Here is a 15,853-nt window from a genome sequence, read left to right on the forward strand (position 1 = left end):
GGCGCGGCCGGGGACACTGACCCCTTTCCACGCGGCCGGGACTGAGGCCTGGGGACCTGCCCGAGGCCACACGGCTAGTAGTGAACAAGGACGAAGAGCGCGCTTTTCCAGAGCGCCGCGTCCTGGGGCCCAGGCTGCGTGTAGATCAGGACGCAGCGTTTGGGCCCCTCGGTAAGGGGAGAGCCCGGGGCAGGAGTCTACACGCGCTGCCTGAACTGCATCCGCAGCCGGGGAGGGAGTTCAGCACCTTCTTGAAATTGTGCGTCCGGATGCAGATCCCGGTTCCTGGGACTCGCGTCACCCAACATCTGCTGGGGCCCAAACTGCCGGGTTCGCGGCCGTCAGATGACGCCTGACTCTGTTACATGTTAACTTTCCGAGGCAGGTTTTCAGCAGAACTTGACAACTCTGTTAGCATTCCGTAAAATACAGTGTGGACCCACGTGTGCGCGCGTGTGTAATCAAAACCTCTTTTCCTTTTTTTTTCTATGGTCTTCATTGAAGATGCTGCCACAGATGAAAATTTTCAAGTTGGTGGCCGTCAGAGTTATCAGGGACTCTCAGATAATTCACAATTCTCTATTGGCAGCGAGGACAAAATTTTCAATAATGGTAAATGCAACCCAGTAATGCCCTGCCTTGCGGGGTGGGGGGGAACAGAGGAGCACAGATGTGGACGGGGACGCCCCCGTCATGGAGTACAAATGCGTGGCTGGAGAGAGGTTGAGGCTGCTTCACCCACTTGGGCAGATTTCCCGTCTCAGTTGAGGAGCCGCCCACCCACCACCCTGCCGGTGGGTCTGACCCTGGAATAGCAGAGCCTGGCAGGAAGGTCCCCTCAGGCAGTGGCCGCCAGCGGGGAGGAAGGACCGCTACGCTGCCCGCCCCTCCCAAATGTCAGCTGAGTCCCTGCCCCTCCCTGGGGATCGGGGGTTGGGCGGGAAGAGCCAGTATCCCCCCCCTTAAAGGCGGCCCCCCAGAGTGGGGGAAAGCGTCCATCCAACAGCCAAGCTTGCTGGAATGAGCCAGTGTGCCGAGGCTCCGAGGCTGAGGAGCCAGCCCCCCGCCCCCCCGTGGGCTGGCACATCTTCAGCTCACCCGAGAGAAGCAAGGTGCCCGAGTGGCTCTCAGAGCCTGGCCCTTGATGGCTTGTGGCAGCCCCCGCGGCGGGACCTTGTAACACGGCGGGTTTGTGTTTGTACGACTCCTGCTGTGTTTGTTCATTGGGATTTTAGCCCCGAGGAGGAGCTTGTCCCTTATTTATTCATTCACTTGCCTTTGCTGTTCACTTAGCCAGGTTTGCCCAGTGCAAGGGGTCGTCCCTCCATGTGGTTCTGTTGCTGTGCCCCCTCCTTCCGAGCGCCTCCCCGCTTTCTGGCACCACGAGGTGTTCGGGCGCCTCTCCCTCCTGCTGCCCCAGCCCCGGAGTCTGATCTCCTCACCAAACAGTGGAACTTAGAAACAAAGAAGTGGGTGTCAAGCGGACTTGACTAGAATGTCTTGCCTCCTTCAGCAGGCAGGGCGGGGAAGTAGGTGACCACACATGGAGATACGCACACAGTGCACACGCAGAGACGTGTGCACACAGGGACACACGCAGAGACGTGTGCACACAGGGACACACGCAGGTGTGCACGCAGAGGCGTGTGCACACAGGGACACACGCAGGTGTGCACGCAGAGGTGTGTGCACACAGGGACACATACAGGTGCGCACGCAGAGACGTCCACACGGGGACACACAGGTGCACACGCAGAGACGTGTTCATAGACGTGCACACAGCTGTGTGTGCACATGCAGATAACGTGTGTGCACACAGGGACACACGCAGGTGTGCACGCAGAGGTGTGTGCACGCAGGGACACACGCAGGTGTGCACGCAGAGACGTGTGCACGCAGGGACACACGCAGGTGTGCACGCAGAGGTGTGTGCACACAGGGACACACGCAGGTGCGCACGCAGAGACATCCACACGGGGACACACAGGTGCACACGCAGAGACGTGTTCACAGACGTGCACACAGCTGTGTGTGCACATGCAGATAACGTGTGTGCACACAGGCACATGTGCACACAGACGTGCACAGGCACACAATGCTCATGCAGAGATGTGTGCACACAGGCACGTGCCAACGTGTGTGCACATTCAGATGTATAGACAGATACACAGACACACGTGTGCTCATACACACACGTGCAAACCCAAGCACTCACAAATGTGCACACCCAGACGTGTGCAGACAACAGGCGTGTGCACACACAGCTGTATCAAACTGTCTCCCTCCCTCTTTCTCTACATGAAACCACGACTTGAAGCTGGTGCCTCTGGGTGTGCCCCATGCCACCGCCTCCTGCAGGCCTCCGTCCCCTCCTTGATAACTCTGTGTTAAAAATCTGGCTCCCGTTTTCCACAATAATTGAAGCCCTTGCTTAGTCTAGAAGCTTGGAATTGACTCCTCCCCCCACTCCCCCCGGGGAAAATCAGGTTTGCCAGCGGAGAGCAGAGTCTGTCGCACGTGTGGTTGGCAGAGTCCCCGGGGCACGGCTCTCCCACCACCCGTTCTGTGTGCCACGCATCTCTGGCAAAGTCAGGCTCCTTGCTGCTGTTTGCATCTCTCTCCGGTCTCCTCAGGTTATTGATTTTAGATGTTTGTATTTGAACATGGGAGCATTCGCGTGGTTTTAGAAGTCATCATGATAGAAAAAGGTTCATACCAGACACTGCTAGTGGCCCGCCACGCGTATGCCCAGTGGGCCAGCCCCAGGAGCCCCATGTTCCCCTGGGCACACGGGAAGAGATATGTGTCAACTCACATCCCCTCCTTTGTTAGATGAGGGCACCCACCCTAAATCTCCAGGCTCCGTGTGTGCCCGCACACCAAGCTGGGAGCCCATGCCCACCCGGGATGGAGCTGCTGCTTGGGTCCCAGCTGCCGCGCTCCCCTGTACGGGAGCGCCGCACCTCGTGCCCGCCGTCTGCCTACTTGCTTCCATTTTATGTTGTTTCCAGTTCCGCACGGTGCCGCGAGCAACAGCCCGCTGCCCGTGTGTTTACATATTGGTGGCCACATGAATTCTCATAATCGGGAAGCAGGGTCAGCAAACAAGTGACTCCGTGGTCTTGATAGTGCCGTGATGCCTAACCCGATACATGCAGGATGACTTTCTAGAGCACAGTAACTTTTAAAGTTTATTTATTTGAGAGAGAGAAAAAGTACAAGTCATGGAGGGGCAGAGAGAGAGGGGAGAGAAAGAATCCAAGCAGGCTCCTCACTGTCAGTGCAGCGCCCAACACGGGCTTGAACCTACAAACGGTGAGATTGTAACCTGAGCCAAAGTCCGACACTTAACCAACTGAACCACCCAGGTGCCACCAGAACACGTTTTTTTTTTAAATTTTTTTTTAATGTTTTATTTATTTCTAGGAGAGAGAGAGAGAGACAGCGTGAGCAAGGGAGGGTCAGAGAGAGAGGGAGTCACAGACTGAAACAGGCTCCAGGCTCTGAGCCGGCAGTCAGCACAGAGCCCGACGCAGGGCCCGAACCCACGAACCTCGAGATCATGACCTGAGCGAAAGTCGGATGCTTAACCGACTAAGCCACCCAGGCGCCCCCACCAGAACACATTTTTAAATAAAACTTGAAAATGATATTAGTATTTCAGCTTAATATTTGAAAATAAATTATGGATGAAATGTTCATAAATGTCTAATCAAAACACTGTCTACCTGTTTTTTCCATGTCTGTCATCAAAGAACCCAGTACTGACGAGAGTTACCTCCAGCTCAGCAATCCTGAGGGTTACGGTGAATCGCAGTTTTCTTCAGGCGGTAAGGACAGTTTCCAGTGACAATAAGTGACTCGCTAACTACCCCTGCCTGTGTGCCAGGGAGACACGGGGCGGGAGAGTCTGCCTGCCTCGCCGTGGTTACAAATGAGAACCTCTCTGCCCTGTGCGCTTTATCTGTTTTCTGTGTATATATGAGTGCTGTTGATTTTTGTAGGCTAAGTTTTATCCTGATGCCTTCTTAACTCTTCCATTGCTTTAGTTCATTTTAACATTGATGCTTTAGGGTTTTCTAAACATACTGCATGATCAGATACAAATAGAATTTTCTTCTTTACCAATGTTCATGCATCTCATTGGTTTCTCTTGTCTAGTTGCATGGGCTCATGTTTCTAGAATAATGGTTGGAAGTAGCAGAGTTGGTGGGTGTCAGTGCCTCATTCACAGTCTGAGCAGAAACACCTCTTGTGTTTAGCCAGTAAGTAAGATTCTGGGTTTTGGACAAAGATGTATATATTTTAAAGCGTAAAGAAAGTAGATCAACCTTTTTACATTTTGTCTTGGTCTTTTTCATTATCTTTGGCAATGCTCAAGTTTTTTCTTTAGATCTATTAACGTGGTGAATGATGTATTCATGGATTTTCCAATATTGAACCAACCTTGCATTCCTAGAACAAATCTCATTTAGCCATAGTCATTATTTTGGATCCTGCTCATCAATGTTTTATCTAGTATTTTTGCACCCAAAACAGTTCATAGGTGGTATTTAGTCTGTAGTTGATTAGGGTTTTTTGGTACTTTTTATCAGATTGAAATGTCAATGTGATACCTGGTTCATAACAAAGAAGTTAAATTTTTTTCTTCCTTTTTGAACCTCTTAGAAAATTTAAAGAGCATTGAAACTATCTGGTCTTTTCAGATTTGTTAGAAATGGCCTGTGAAACCATCTCATTCTGGGGCTTTTCATAGAGTAATTACTCAGTAACTTTCTCTGTTTCTTGTAGGGAAGGTGATTAATCTTAATCAAAAGGAGTCAGTTTTAGCAATCTATATTTTTTAGAAAATCATCCATTTCTTCTGTGTTCTCAAACATATTTGCCAGGAGGTCTCCAACTCGTCTCATTATTTTGAAAACACCATTTATTTCCCCCTTGTCATTTCTTATTTTATAATACATGCTCTTTCTTATTCTTCCTTATCTGGTAAACCAGCATTTTTGCCTAATGTATTAATTTTTTCCCAAGATCTAGGGTGTTGACATATTAACTAACTGCACTGAGTTTCCAAACATTATTTATCTCTGCCTTTCTCATTAATATTTCCTTCTTTACACTTTTTTTGTAGTGACCTTTGTTGCCCCTTCCCTGTCTTCAGGCTGAGTAGCCCACTTACTTCATTTTACCCATACGTGGTTGGTGCTCTGCTCTTTAATGTGTCCCATAGATTCTCACAGATCATGTTTTCATTGTTATTGCCTCCCAGAAACTTTACAAATTTTAGTGCCTACTTTCTTTTTATGCAAAAGTTGTCTAATAAAACATTTTCTGATTCCCAGGTAGTATGACCTTTTCTTTTTGTTTCTGTTCATAATTTCTAGTTTCATTATACTATGATCGAGAAGCGTTTTCGTAGTGCTACTGTGTAGCTGACTTACGTTTTCTTTGTGACCTGATGTATGATCAATTTCTGTGAGTGCTGTGAGAGCACTGACAGGGTATGCGCTCTGCCAAGGGGGGAAGGGTACTTGCAGTATTTGCTTACTGATGGTGTGACTCAGGCTCCTCTCTGCTCACCTCTTGTTTTCTCCCCTAACCTTTTCCTAGAAGGGGGTATAAATTCACCCACTATAAATGTGTTTTTTTTTACATATACTTGCATTTTCTATAGTTTTTGCTTTACAAGCATGATTCTTACGACATTTGGTGCGAGGATGTTCATGAGGATTATCTCTTCGTTATGAACTCGAGCTTCCAGTATTAAAAAGAGACCTTCTTTGTCACGTTGAATGCTTTCGTGCTTGGATTTTACTTTCCCTGGTGTATCTGCTTTCTTGGTATTTCAGTTTACCTGCTTTCTTCACCTTTAAGTAAGCTGTCTCACTGTAAGTATCCACTATGTACTCGGATCTTGGGGTAGCCCTTTCAGTGAAGAGGAAACCGCATCCTGAAGTCCACAACCTCCCTCTAGGGGGAGGGGTAGAGGAAGCAGAGCCTGGGCCCCGAACAGGCCGCGGGCCCCCAGCCTCTTCCCCTCGCTTCCTGCCACAGCCTCAGCTGGGCCTTCTCATGTTCAGAAAGAGCCAAACAGAAATGGTAGGGCAGCTCCCAGTCCCACCGGCCCCTAAGAACTAAGGGAACGAGGTGCAGAGGAGCAGGGGCACTGGTCCCCTGGGGAGCACGGCCGCCGCTTTGTCCCCTGCCCCCCCCCACGAGTCCCTGCGTGCTCCCGAGGGGGTGCTGTGTCCTGTCGCCCAGCGCTTTGTACAGGCAGGTGCCCGTGGTTCTGGATGAACAGACCGTCACAGCTGAAAGGGATCCTGAAACCTCGGGATTCGTTTGAGCAAAAGACTGGCCAAGACACCCCGTGGGAGTGTGTGGAGGAAACGCCGATTCATTAACACCCAGAAAAGGCAAAATCCATGATGTTCTAACAACTCCGCAAGCTACCGAAAGGCAGTTCGATAGAGTCCCCGCGTGTTGTGTGGGGTGCGGGGCTGTGGGACCCATCCAGGGGACAGGCCAGGGAGGCGCGTGTGGTGGCCGAGAAGCCGACGGGAGAACGGGGAGGAAGACGGAGCAGGAAATCTTTTCTCTGAGCTCTGGGTCAGCGAAGGACAGGCTGGGACAGGGACGGGACGAGGCGGGGACGTGAGCGCATCCGGAGAAAAACCACGCGCTCCCCGAGTCGCCTCCCTCCAGCCTGCGGGTTCCACACCGCGGGGGCACCGCGCGGGGCCTGGGAGTCAGAGTCCCAGCAGCAGCCACAGGTCTGAGACCCAGAGACAGACGCAAGCCCCGTGCTGAGGAGGCGGCTGTGCCCTGAGCCTCAAAGGGCCCGGCCCCGCCCAGGAGCCGTGAGCGCGAGAAGGCCGCGGCCACGGGCGCCCGCCCCCCATCCGCCAGCCCCCCCAGGCCACCCCGGGGCCTTCCTCCACGCGGGCTTCCTGTGTTCTGGAGACCCTGGTCTCTCTGCCCTGGGGGCGCAAGTCGCAGGTGGAGGCGTCCGCTCCTTCGAGGCCATGAGGGGTTCGCTTCCACGCTCTCCCAGCTCTCAGGGGTCTCCTCTGGGCCTCCCTGGCCTGGAGCAGCCTCCGCACCCCCTGCGCAGTCACCTCACGGCCCGCCCCCCGTGCACGTCTCTGCGGCTGAATGTCTCTTACGATGCCGGCCACGCTGGCTTGGGGCTCCCCNTTTACTAAGAAAGAGTGCGAGGCTCAGAGGACCCTTGTCTGGCCTGCCGTGCTGTTCGCGGGCGCCCGGCACCGGCCAAGAGGGCCAGGGACCGTGGGGCCTGTGGGTGGTGGCAGCGGGGAGGCCCCAGCTGGCCGGCCGGGGGGTTGTTTCTGAGGGATCAGTGGTCCGGAGCACCGCCCGCGCGTTCCCGTGAGGAGGCTGTGGCCTGGCGGGGACAGTGAGGGTCCAGACTGCCGTCGAGAGCCGGGAGGGACCCGCGCTCGGTGCTGCCAGGCCTCTGCTGTGCTGCAGACCGCGGGCCGCCGGGGTTACTTGCAGGCCGAATGTGTGTGTGTGCCCTGCGCCCCGTTGTTCTGGGTGAGACCGTGAGGAAGCTCACCCAGCACACGGTTGCCGGTGACCATAGCAATACTGCGTCAGCGCCCTCGGCACCTGGCGGTAGGAGACCCAGCCCCACGAACCCGTGGCTCCCACGTGGGGGCGCGAGCGCGGAGGAGGACGGGGACGGGTGGCCTGCGGACAGCCTGTGCCGTTGCATGTGCGTCTGAAGCTTCGAAGGCGCAGGGAGTTGTGTGCAGAGCCCGCTGGCGTGGCAGCCCTGACCACCGGCGGAAGCAGACTACGACCGTGCCGCCCCCAGTGAGAGAGCGGCCTCCGCCCAGAGGACGCCTCCTCCAGGACCCCGGGTCTGACTGTGAGGACCATGGCCCCTTCCAGGAAACCCCCGCCCCCCGGAGGCCCAAAGTGGCACAGGCAGCGCCCCTGACAGGCACGCTCCAGAAGGCGCCGCGCTGGCCCAGGGTGGCTGCAGACAGCAGGCCGTCAGCAGAGACTTCCAGAGCCAGAGGGATGACAGTCACTGCGAAGCCACATCCGCAGGTCTCCTCGCTCCCAGAAGCCACATAAGCTGCCCACAGAGCCGGCAGATGGGACAGGACTAGGAAACCCACCGCGTGGATCGCGTGGCGCATATCTGGGTGACGGCGATGGCGGTGGAGATGCACGTGGGCGCTGCAGGTACAGGACGGAGAGAAAGAAGCCTGGTGTCTGTGGTCTTTTGACTTGAAAAGCCATGGCTTCTGTCCTTCCTGGGAGGATCCACAGGATCCCGTGGCGGTCCTACAGACGTGGTCTAGTCCGGCTTCTGTCCACTCCCCTCCGCATTTACCCCCAGTCCTCCCGCGTGCATCCACGGAAGGGGCCACGAAGCCCAGAGCCCTGCTAACTGGCCGTGACGCTCCATGGCCTGTGTGCCCCCCCGTCAGACAGGCAGCAGGACAGCCCTCAGTCACCCCCAGGACCTGGCACCTGGCACACCGCAGCGGCTACCTGGCATTCGCCGAATCGGTGAATAGCGCACGCGTCGTGGTCAGTGGTGTGTAAGTATGAAGGGTAATTGTCCCTCTGTGACTGTGATACCGTTGTGGTAACCGTGACGTTCTCGCCCTCGGAGCGCTCGCTGTGTGTCCGGCACCTTCACGTTCCAGTCACCCCGAGGGGCTCACAGCGGGCCTGTGTCAGGCCCTGAGGCCCGGGAGCTGAGGACCTCGCCCTGGAGATCCACACCCCCCTCAAGGGCACGGGAGAACCCGGCCGAGCTCCCTGCGCCCCAGCAGTGACGCCCAGCTCCGTGACCACTGCCTGGTTTTGCTGGCTCTGCCGGTGGCTGCATCCCTGCCCGCCCCCCCCCCCAGTCAGACCCCACCTGCCTGAGTGCGGGAAGGGCTGCCAGGAAGAACAATGCGGGTGATTTTACCTTTCAGGTGTCGCTGCAGGAAGCGATTTCCATCTCAGAAGCCAGCAGCCAGCACTTCCTGCCTCCCTGGGGTGCCTGGGGGGAGGGGGCCCTCCCCAGCCTTTGTGGGCAGATCTCTTCAGAACTTTCTCCTGTCCACAGAGATAACATCCCCTCCCCTCCAGTGCTGGGGGTGGGGGGCAGTCAGATTTGCGAACACTCTCTTCCCTTCACGCTGACTTCAGTACAGAGGGGATTTTTGCTGGTTCATCGTCTTTGATCCCCCAGATTTGCCGTGATTCCATCTACACCGGCTGAGAAGGCAGCTCACGTTATTTGTGGACAAAGAGGGCCCCTGGAAAGCAGTCCTCTTCTGTGTCTGTGGCCACCAGTGAGCGGATTTGGGGAGCTTCCACATGGGAAGGAAGGAATAGATTAGAGCCCCGCCCTGAGGACGAGGGCCCTCGGCTGGGCCACTCCCGGGAACCTTCTGGGGCCCCTGCAGCTCAGGGCGCTGGGCACCCCCGGCGTCCCTTCTCGCCACGCTCGGCCCTCACACAGCACGTAGGCCCCGCGGGGATCAGGTGCGGATCGCGGGCCTATTGCCACGGGCGGGGCATTTCCCCGGGGACACGGGGCCTGGCTCCCAGCGGGCGGCCATGTGTGCCTTTGGCCCCCAAGCAACCTCACGCGTTGAGGCCTCATTGCTCAGGGCTACGCTGCGCACCACCACCAACCACCCCAGAGACATCAAAGTATAGACACCACAACATCGCCCTCCTGAGCCACACATGGGGATAGTGAGGCAAGGGGGGTTTAGAGTGGGCCCCAAGAAATGAATCTCTAATGTGAAATTCTGGCCACCACAGCAGGGCACCTCTTGGAACCTGCCGGGCTCTACTTCCTGGGTGGGAGCCCTTCTGTCCCACCAAGCGGCGTGGTGGGACTGCTCACGTCATAGGACCTTCCCCTGGGGTGTGATCATTTTCTGCTTGACCTCGGCCCCACGGTAGTTGCCATCCACCTGTGGAAATCCAGCTAGCCGTCCCGACGTCCTCGGCCGAGGAGGCCTGGGGGCGGGCAGGTGTGTGGACATGGGGCCGTGGGAAAGAGTGCCGGGCAGAGAGGCAGCGGCTGCCAGACCCTGCCCTGCCTCTCCCTGGCCGTCATCTCCGAACTGTGATTCATCATCGTTGTGCCTTTGGCTGGGGGTCTGTGGGACAATTAAATTGGTTGACAAAAGTAAGAACTCGGGGCAGATCTTGATTCATAAGAAGCGTCAGGCATCAGTACTAGACTGTGTGTTTTAGTGAGATGCAGCGACACAAAGATTCATCCTTTTCACAGTCATGGAGCCATCACCACTAACGACGCACAGAAGAGGTCCCTCACCCGGAAACCCCGCGCGCCTTCCACCACCTCCAGCGCTAATACACTCACCCATGTCCTGTTTCTGTAATTGCCCCCCTTCCGGAATGCCCGATACCACGAAGCCCACGTAGACCTTTGAATGTGGTTTCCTCAACGACCACAACGCATTTGAGACTCACGCATGTTTGCCCATCATTGTTCATTTCTCACCGGAGCCGCTGCCGGCTTACTCGTTCGCCAGCTGACGGAGCGGGGGAGTTACGAATGAAGCCACCGGAAACGTGCGCCTCGAGGTTTGGAGTGAATACGATGTGCCTTTAGTTTAGGCAAACAGCCAGAAGTCTGGCAAGTAGGTTTTACCTTATAAGAGACTCGGCAGGCGTGGCGTCCCGCAAGCAACGTGGGAGTGGCCCCAGGTCCCCTTACCCTTGATACTTTCCTCTGTGCTTTGGAGCCAGGCCAGCAGGTGTGCAGCAACCGTACCGCCGCCCTGCCCTGCGTTTCCCTGAGGACCCGTGACACCAGGCATGGTTTCACGTGTTTATTTGCCATCAGAATGGCTTCTTTGGTCGAGTGTCCCAAGTATTTGCCCATTTTCCTGAGTTTGTTTTCTTACTGTTGAACTTTGAGATGCGTTCACATATTCCCAATACAAGTCCGTTGTCAGATGTGTGATCGGAAAGATTCCCTGCCGGTCTGTGGCTTGCTTTTCATTTGCGGGCCAGTGTTTTTCAGAGATCACACGCTCTTAATATTGGTCAAATCCGGTTTATCAAGTTTCAGTTTTGGTGTCAGATATAAGAGGTCTTTGCCTAATTTAAAGTCACAGACATGTTTCTATGTTCTCTTCCATAAGTCTTAAAATTGTGGACTTTATATTTACGGCTATGATCCGTTTTGAGTTAATTTGTGTATATGGTATAAGGAGGGTTTTTTGGTTTGGTTTGGTTTCTGGCATATGTGACGTCCAGTTCCAACACCACTTGTTGCAAAAACTCATCTTTGTTGAATCGCCCGTGCACGTATGTTGACGGTGAAATTGATCCTCTGTGAGGGGGCCTATTTCTGGACTCTCTTTTGTTCCATTGACTTAGGATTTACTCTTTTTTAGGTATCACATTGTCTTCGCTACAGCATGTTGATTCCAAGATCTGAAATCAGGTAGTGGGAGTCCTCCCGCTTTGCGCTGATTTTCAAAATCGGTTTGGTTGTTCTGGTTTCTTTGTCTTCCCATATACATTTCAAAAACAGCTTGTTAATTTCTGCAGAAGATTTTGTAGGGACTTTGGTTGGAATTGCTACGAATCTATACAGCAGTGGGGCAGGCACTGACTTCTTAACCATAATTAGCCTCGCACTCCGTGGAGGACTCCCCTCTGATTTCTCGCACCAGAGTTTTGTAGTGTTCAGCATAAAAACCTTGCATATGTTTTATTAGGTTTATACATAAATATTTCATAATTCTTGGTGTGATCATAAATGAGACTTAAAATTTTGACATCCAGTTCGTTTCTAGTATATAGAAACGTGATTGTTTCCTACAAGACTCTCTGCCCTCCCTCCTTGCTCAACTCACCCTTCCGTTCCAGAAGCTTTCCAGTAGATTCTTTGGGATTTACTACTTGCTGAGTCATATCATCTGTGAATAGGTATTTTTTTTCTTTCCAACACATACACCTTTTATTCGTTTTTCTTGCCTTTCCCCACTAGTTCCTGGACTATGTTGAAGGTTAAGTACGAGTGGTCAGAACCGACATTCTTTCATAAATGAAGTGTATCTATTGCAAGATAGAGAACTTTTTTTGTACAAAGTCAGACAGCAAATATTTTAGTCTTTAAGAGCAACACGGCCCCTGTCGCAACTACTTCACTGCGCAGAAGCGGCCTGGCCACACTTAAAAGCATCGGTGTGGCTGTGTCAAGCGAAACTCCTTTCCTAAAACCGGCGCGGACCCTTGTTTGGCCTGTGAACCATGCTCGCCAGCCCCTGAGCTTTTGAAATGATCAGTTGGTTTCCTTTATCCCGTCCATATGGCCAGTTACGTGTCTTGATTGCTGAATGTTGAACCAGACCTGTATTTCTGAGATGAGGCCATGATGCGATTTCTTTTTTTTATCTTTTGGATTCCATTTGCCAAAATTTGGTCAAGAATTTTTGGATCTATGTTCATGAGTGATGTTGGCCCATAGTTTTTTTTCTTCTCTGGCCTCCTAGAGTGAATTGGGAGATTCCCTTCCCTTCAGTGCTCTAGATCTGTATGTATCAGATGAATATTACTTCTACATAAAATGTCCAACAGGATTTACCGATGAAGACATTAGGGCCTATATTTTCTTTGTGGAAAGGGGTTTTGTTTGTTTGTTTGTTTTTTATATATTTCTAGGAGAGAGAGAGACAGCGTGAGCAGGGGAGGATCAGAGAGAGAGGGATTCACAGACTGAAACCGGCTCCAGGCTCTGAGCTGGCAGTCAGCACAGAGCCCGACGCGGGGCTCGAACCCACGAACCGCGAGATTGTGACCTAAGTGAAAGTCGGACGCTTAACCAACTAAGCCACCCAGGCGCCCCCTTTGTGGAAAGGGTTTTAAGCACACATTTTCTTTCTTCTGGAGATGAAGGGCTGTTTAGTGTGTCCGTATCTTCGTCAGTGAGCCTTGGTGGTTTGTGTCTCTGTGGGGACTTGGCCCATTTCATCTCAGCAGCAAGTCGGTCATCACAGTCTCAGCGCCCTTGTCAGGGTCTTGTGCCCGCTCTCACTCTTGGTGTCAGCAACTTGTGCCTTTGTTTAAATCCCTGGTGCTCTGATCCATAGTTTATCAGTTTTATTGGTCTGCTCAGAGAACCGGGCTTTCCGTTTCATTTTCCCATGTTGTTTTTCTATTTTTTTAATCATAGTGATTTTTTTCTTTTATTTTTATTATTTTCTTTTCTCTGCATATTTTGAGGTTTCTCTCTCCTTTTTTTAATGACTTGTTAATGTGAATACTTAGGTTGTAGATTCAAGACTTTTCCTCCTTTTTATTGTGAGTGTTTAGTTCCTTTTAATTCTACTTTAATCCCATCCTACACATTTCAGTATGCCGTGTTTTTATTTTTGCCAGTTCAGAATGCCTTATAACTCACCTTTAAAGTCTGTTCTTTTAAATTCATGGACCAACTTCAGCAATTGGGAAGTTGTCTGGCGGCTGGGGCGGGGGGGCAGACCCGGGAGGGTGGAGGTCAGGGGCGCCCACCTTGAAGCTCTTCTTGCGTGTCCCTGGCTGCGCTCACATGGGGTTTTGGGAAAACCTCAGGACGGCGGTCCGCCGGTTACACTTGGAGGGAGGGGACGGCCACGGGGCTGTGTCCGTGACCGCCTGGAGCCGCACAGGCCGCAACTCGGGCTCCAGTCCCCGAAGGCCTCGACTGCCAGCTGTTTCCTCAGAGCTGATGGCTGGAATCGTGACTTGAGGCTTCACCAAATCTTGATCATTGTACTTATTTTTTCCTCACAGGAAAGAATTTAAAAACTGAGCAACATAAAAAACTATCAGTTCTGGACAAAATCCTTCAAAACATTGGAAAATCTTCAGGTAAGTGGAGTAAGAGCTAAGTGGGTCCTTGTGCTGGGATGTCCCCTCCACGGAGAGAGGTGCACCCCCCCGGGACTCTCCTCTGCACACCTGCGGGGTGACGTCCACCCCTGCGAGCCCGCTCCCCCCCACCGGACTCTCTCCCCGCAGCTCCTTCCTGCCCCCACAGCACCTGTGACTGCTGCCCACGGTTGGGGACGCTGGGGGCTGGCTTCACGCCTCTCCGGTCCCTGCACCTGTGGGACAACTCGGGAGGGTCCCAACCGCAGGCGCGTGGAATGAGCAGGGCGCCTAGAATTTCTCAGGAAACTCTCTCTCCAAACAGGGAACACTTCCCAGTAGCGGAAGAGGAGGGTGAGGCTCCGAAGAGGGCGGTCAGCAAAGCCATCCGCTCCGAGGAGCCCCCTCGGCAGGACACCCCAGACTCGGTGAGACCCCACGGCCCCTCAGGAATAAAGAGCATATATATATGTGCACATACTGTTAACCGTGCTGCGCGAGGAAACGTGTGTTATTCCCGCACTCCCAAGTGGCGCTCACGTGCTCGAATGTTCAGCTAGAGGGCACGTCGGTTTCTCTTCGTCTTTGTCTCTTGGTTTTTAATAAGAAAACAAATTACTGAGTCTGGGGAAGGAGGCTCGCGAGGCTCCTGTTTCTAACAGGATAAGGCCTGAGGACGCGTCGCTTCTGAGAGTCTGTGAAGTCCCTGCTGTCCCCCTCCCGTGGCAGCGCTCTGCAGAGCACACAGCGTGTACACCAGACACACGGAACGTCCCCCGTCGGAATGTGTGCCGCGCATGGGGACACGCAGGGCGGCTCTCTGTGGTGCGGGAGGTGAGCTGAGCTGGGGAGGCCTGGCCCCCCCGTGGCGTTTGGGGACCAGCCGCAGCATTTCTGACCCAGACCCGTTCTGACTGGACAGGTTACACCCCTGCTTGATGGGGGATGAGGCTGGGCAGGGCTCCTCGGGACAAAGTGTGCTGCCTCCTTTTTGCAGACGGGCAAGTGTATGAAAGCTCAGGCCTCAGGCCCTAGAACAGCCCTGGAGGGAGAACTTCCGTCCTGAGGCCTGTGGCGTTAGCAGCGGGCTGGTGCTGGTTCTAGAACACGGACCCATTTTATTAGTGGCTGCTGGCTGCCCACGCTTCTCCAGGGAAACCAAAGTCCTCTCTTCTCTTGCCCCAACGTCACCAAGTCAGCTGAGGCATGGAGGCCCGGGGCGCTGGGGCCAGAGGATCGAGGCTTCCATCCCGTCCTGTGGTCCTAGCTGAGGACCCCGAGGCAGAGAGGGGACACAGAGTGAGTGGGTGGCAGAGCAGGGCACAGAGGCCCCTGACCCCCGAGCCTTTCCAACCTCGGCACCACCGTTCTGGGGCCCCTCCGTCAGTGTCTCGGGGGTGTGGTTGGTTCTGGGCACATAGTTCTAGTTTTTCTCTTTTGTCGCCTCCACTCGTCCCCACTCACAGGTGTTCGGTGGCTGTCCTGTGGCCACACCGTCCTCGAGGTGCTTGCCCCCGGGGCTGACCTCAATAAGATAAAATACAAAACCATCATCGACCAGGGCCCCCCATCCCTGCCCTCAGTCTCCCGGGCCTCCTGATTACAGTGGTTTTCAAAGCTGAGAACTTAAGGATTTACTAGTCTCCTCCCGGTGACGGCTCGCGCGTACAGACCCTCTTCTGCGAGCCGCGCGGACGGTGCTGAGAGCAGCCGGGAAGTAGGTTTATGGGCAAAGACATAAACAGCTGGCAAACGTCAAGCGATGGCTTGGCTCACAGGCAGGGAGTCCCCGCTGGGTCCGGCATCCAGCTGGGGAAGAGCTCGTGGGGGGCCGTGACCCCGTGGCGGTGGGAAGCACGTGGGCGTGGGCACCGCCCCCCGGGGCGCACGGTGGTCCCCTCCACGTGTTACGGGACAGAGAAAGTTTAAAAACAACTGATTTACTCTATGATTTCAATTTTGGAAATTGCAGCCA

The 15,853-nt window shown here is 54.0% G+C and overlaps 1 long non-coding RNA gene across 1 annotated transcript; it reads left to right on the forward strand.

The window, feature by feature from the left end:
- Positions 1-507: 507 nt before the first annotated feature.
- LOC144223294 (uncharacterized) lies at positions 508-14,365 on the forward strand. Its single transcript, XR_013332660.1, has 4 exons — positions 508-612; positions 3,756-3,830; positions 13,801-13,878; positions 14,204-14,365. It is a non-coding gene; the product is annotated as an uncharacterized LOC144223294 (long non-coding RNA).
- The last annotated feature ends 1,488 nt before the right edge of the window (positions 14,366-15,853 follow it).

This window comes from Crocuta crocuta, unplaced genomic scaffold (assembly GCF_008692635.1).
Source record: "Crocuta crocuta isolate KB4526 unplaced genomic scaffold, BGI_CrCroc_1.0 scaffold31, whole genome shotgun sequence".
Classification (NCBI taxonomy): Eukaryota; Metazoa; Chordata; class Mammalia; order Carnivora; family Hyaenidae; genus Crocuta; species Crocuta crocuta.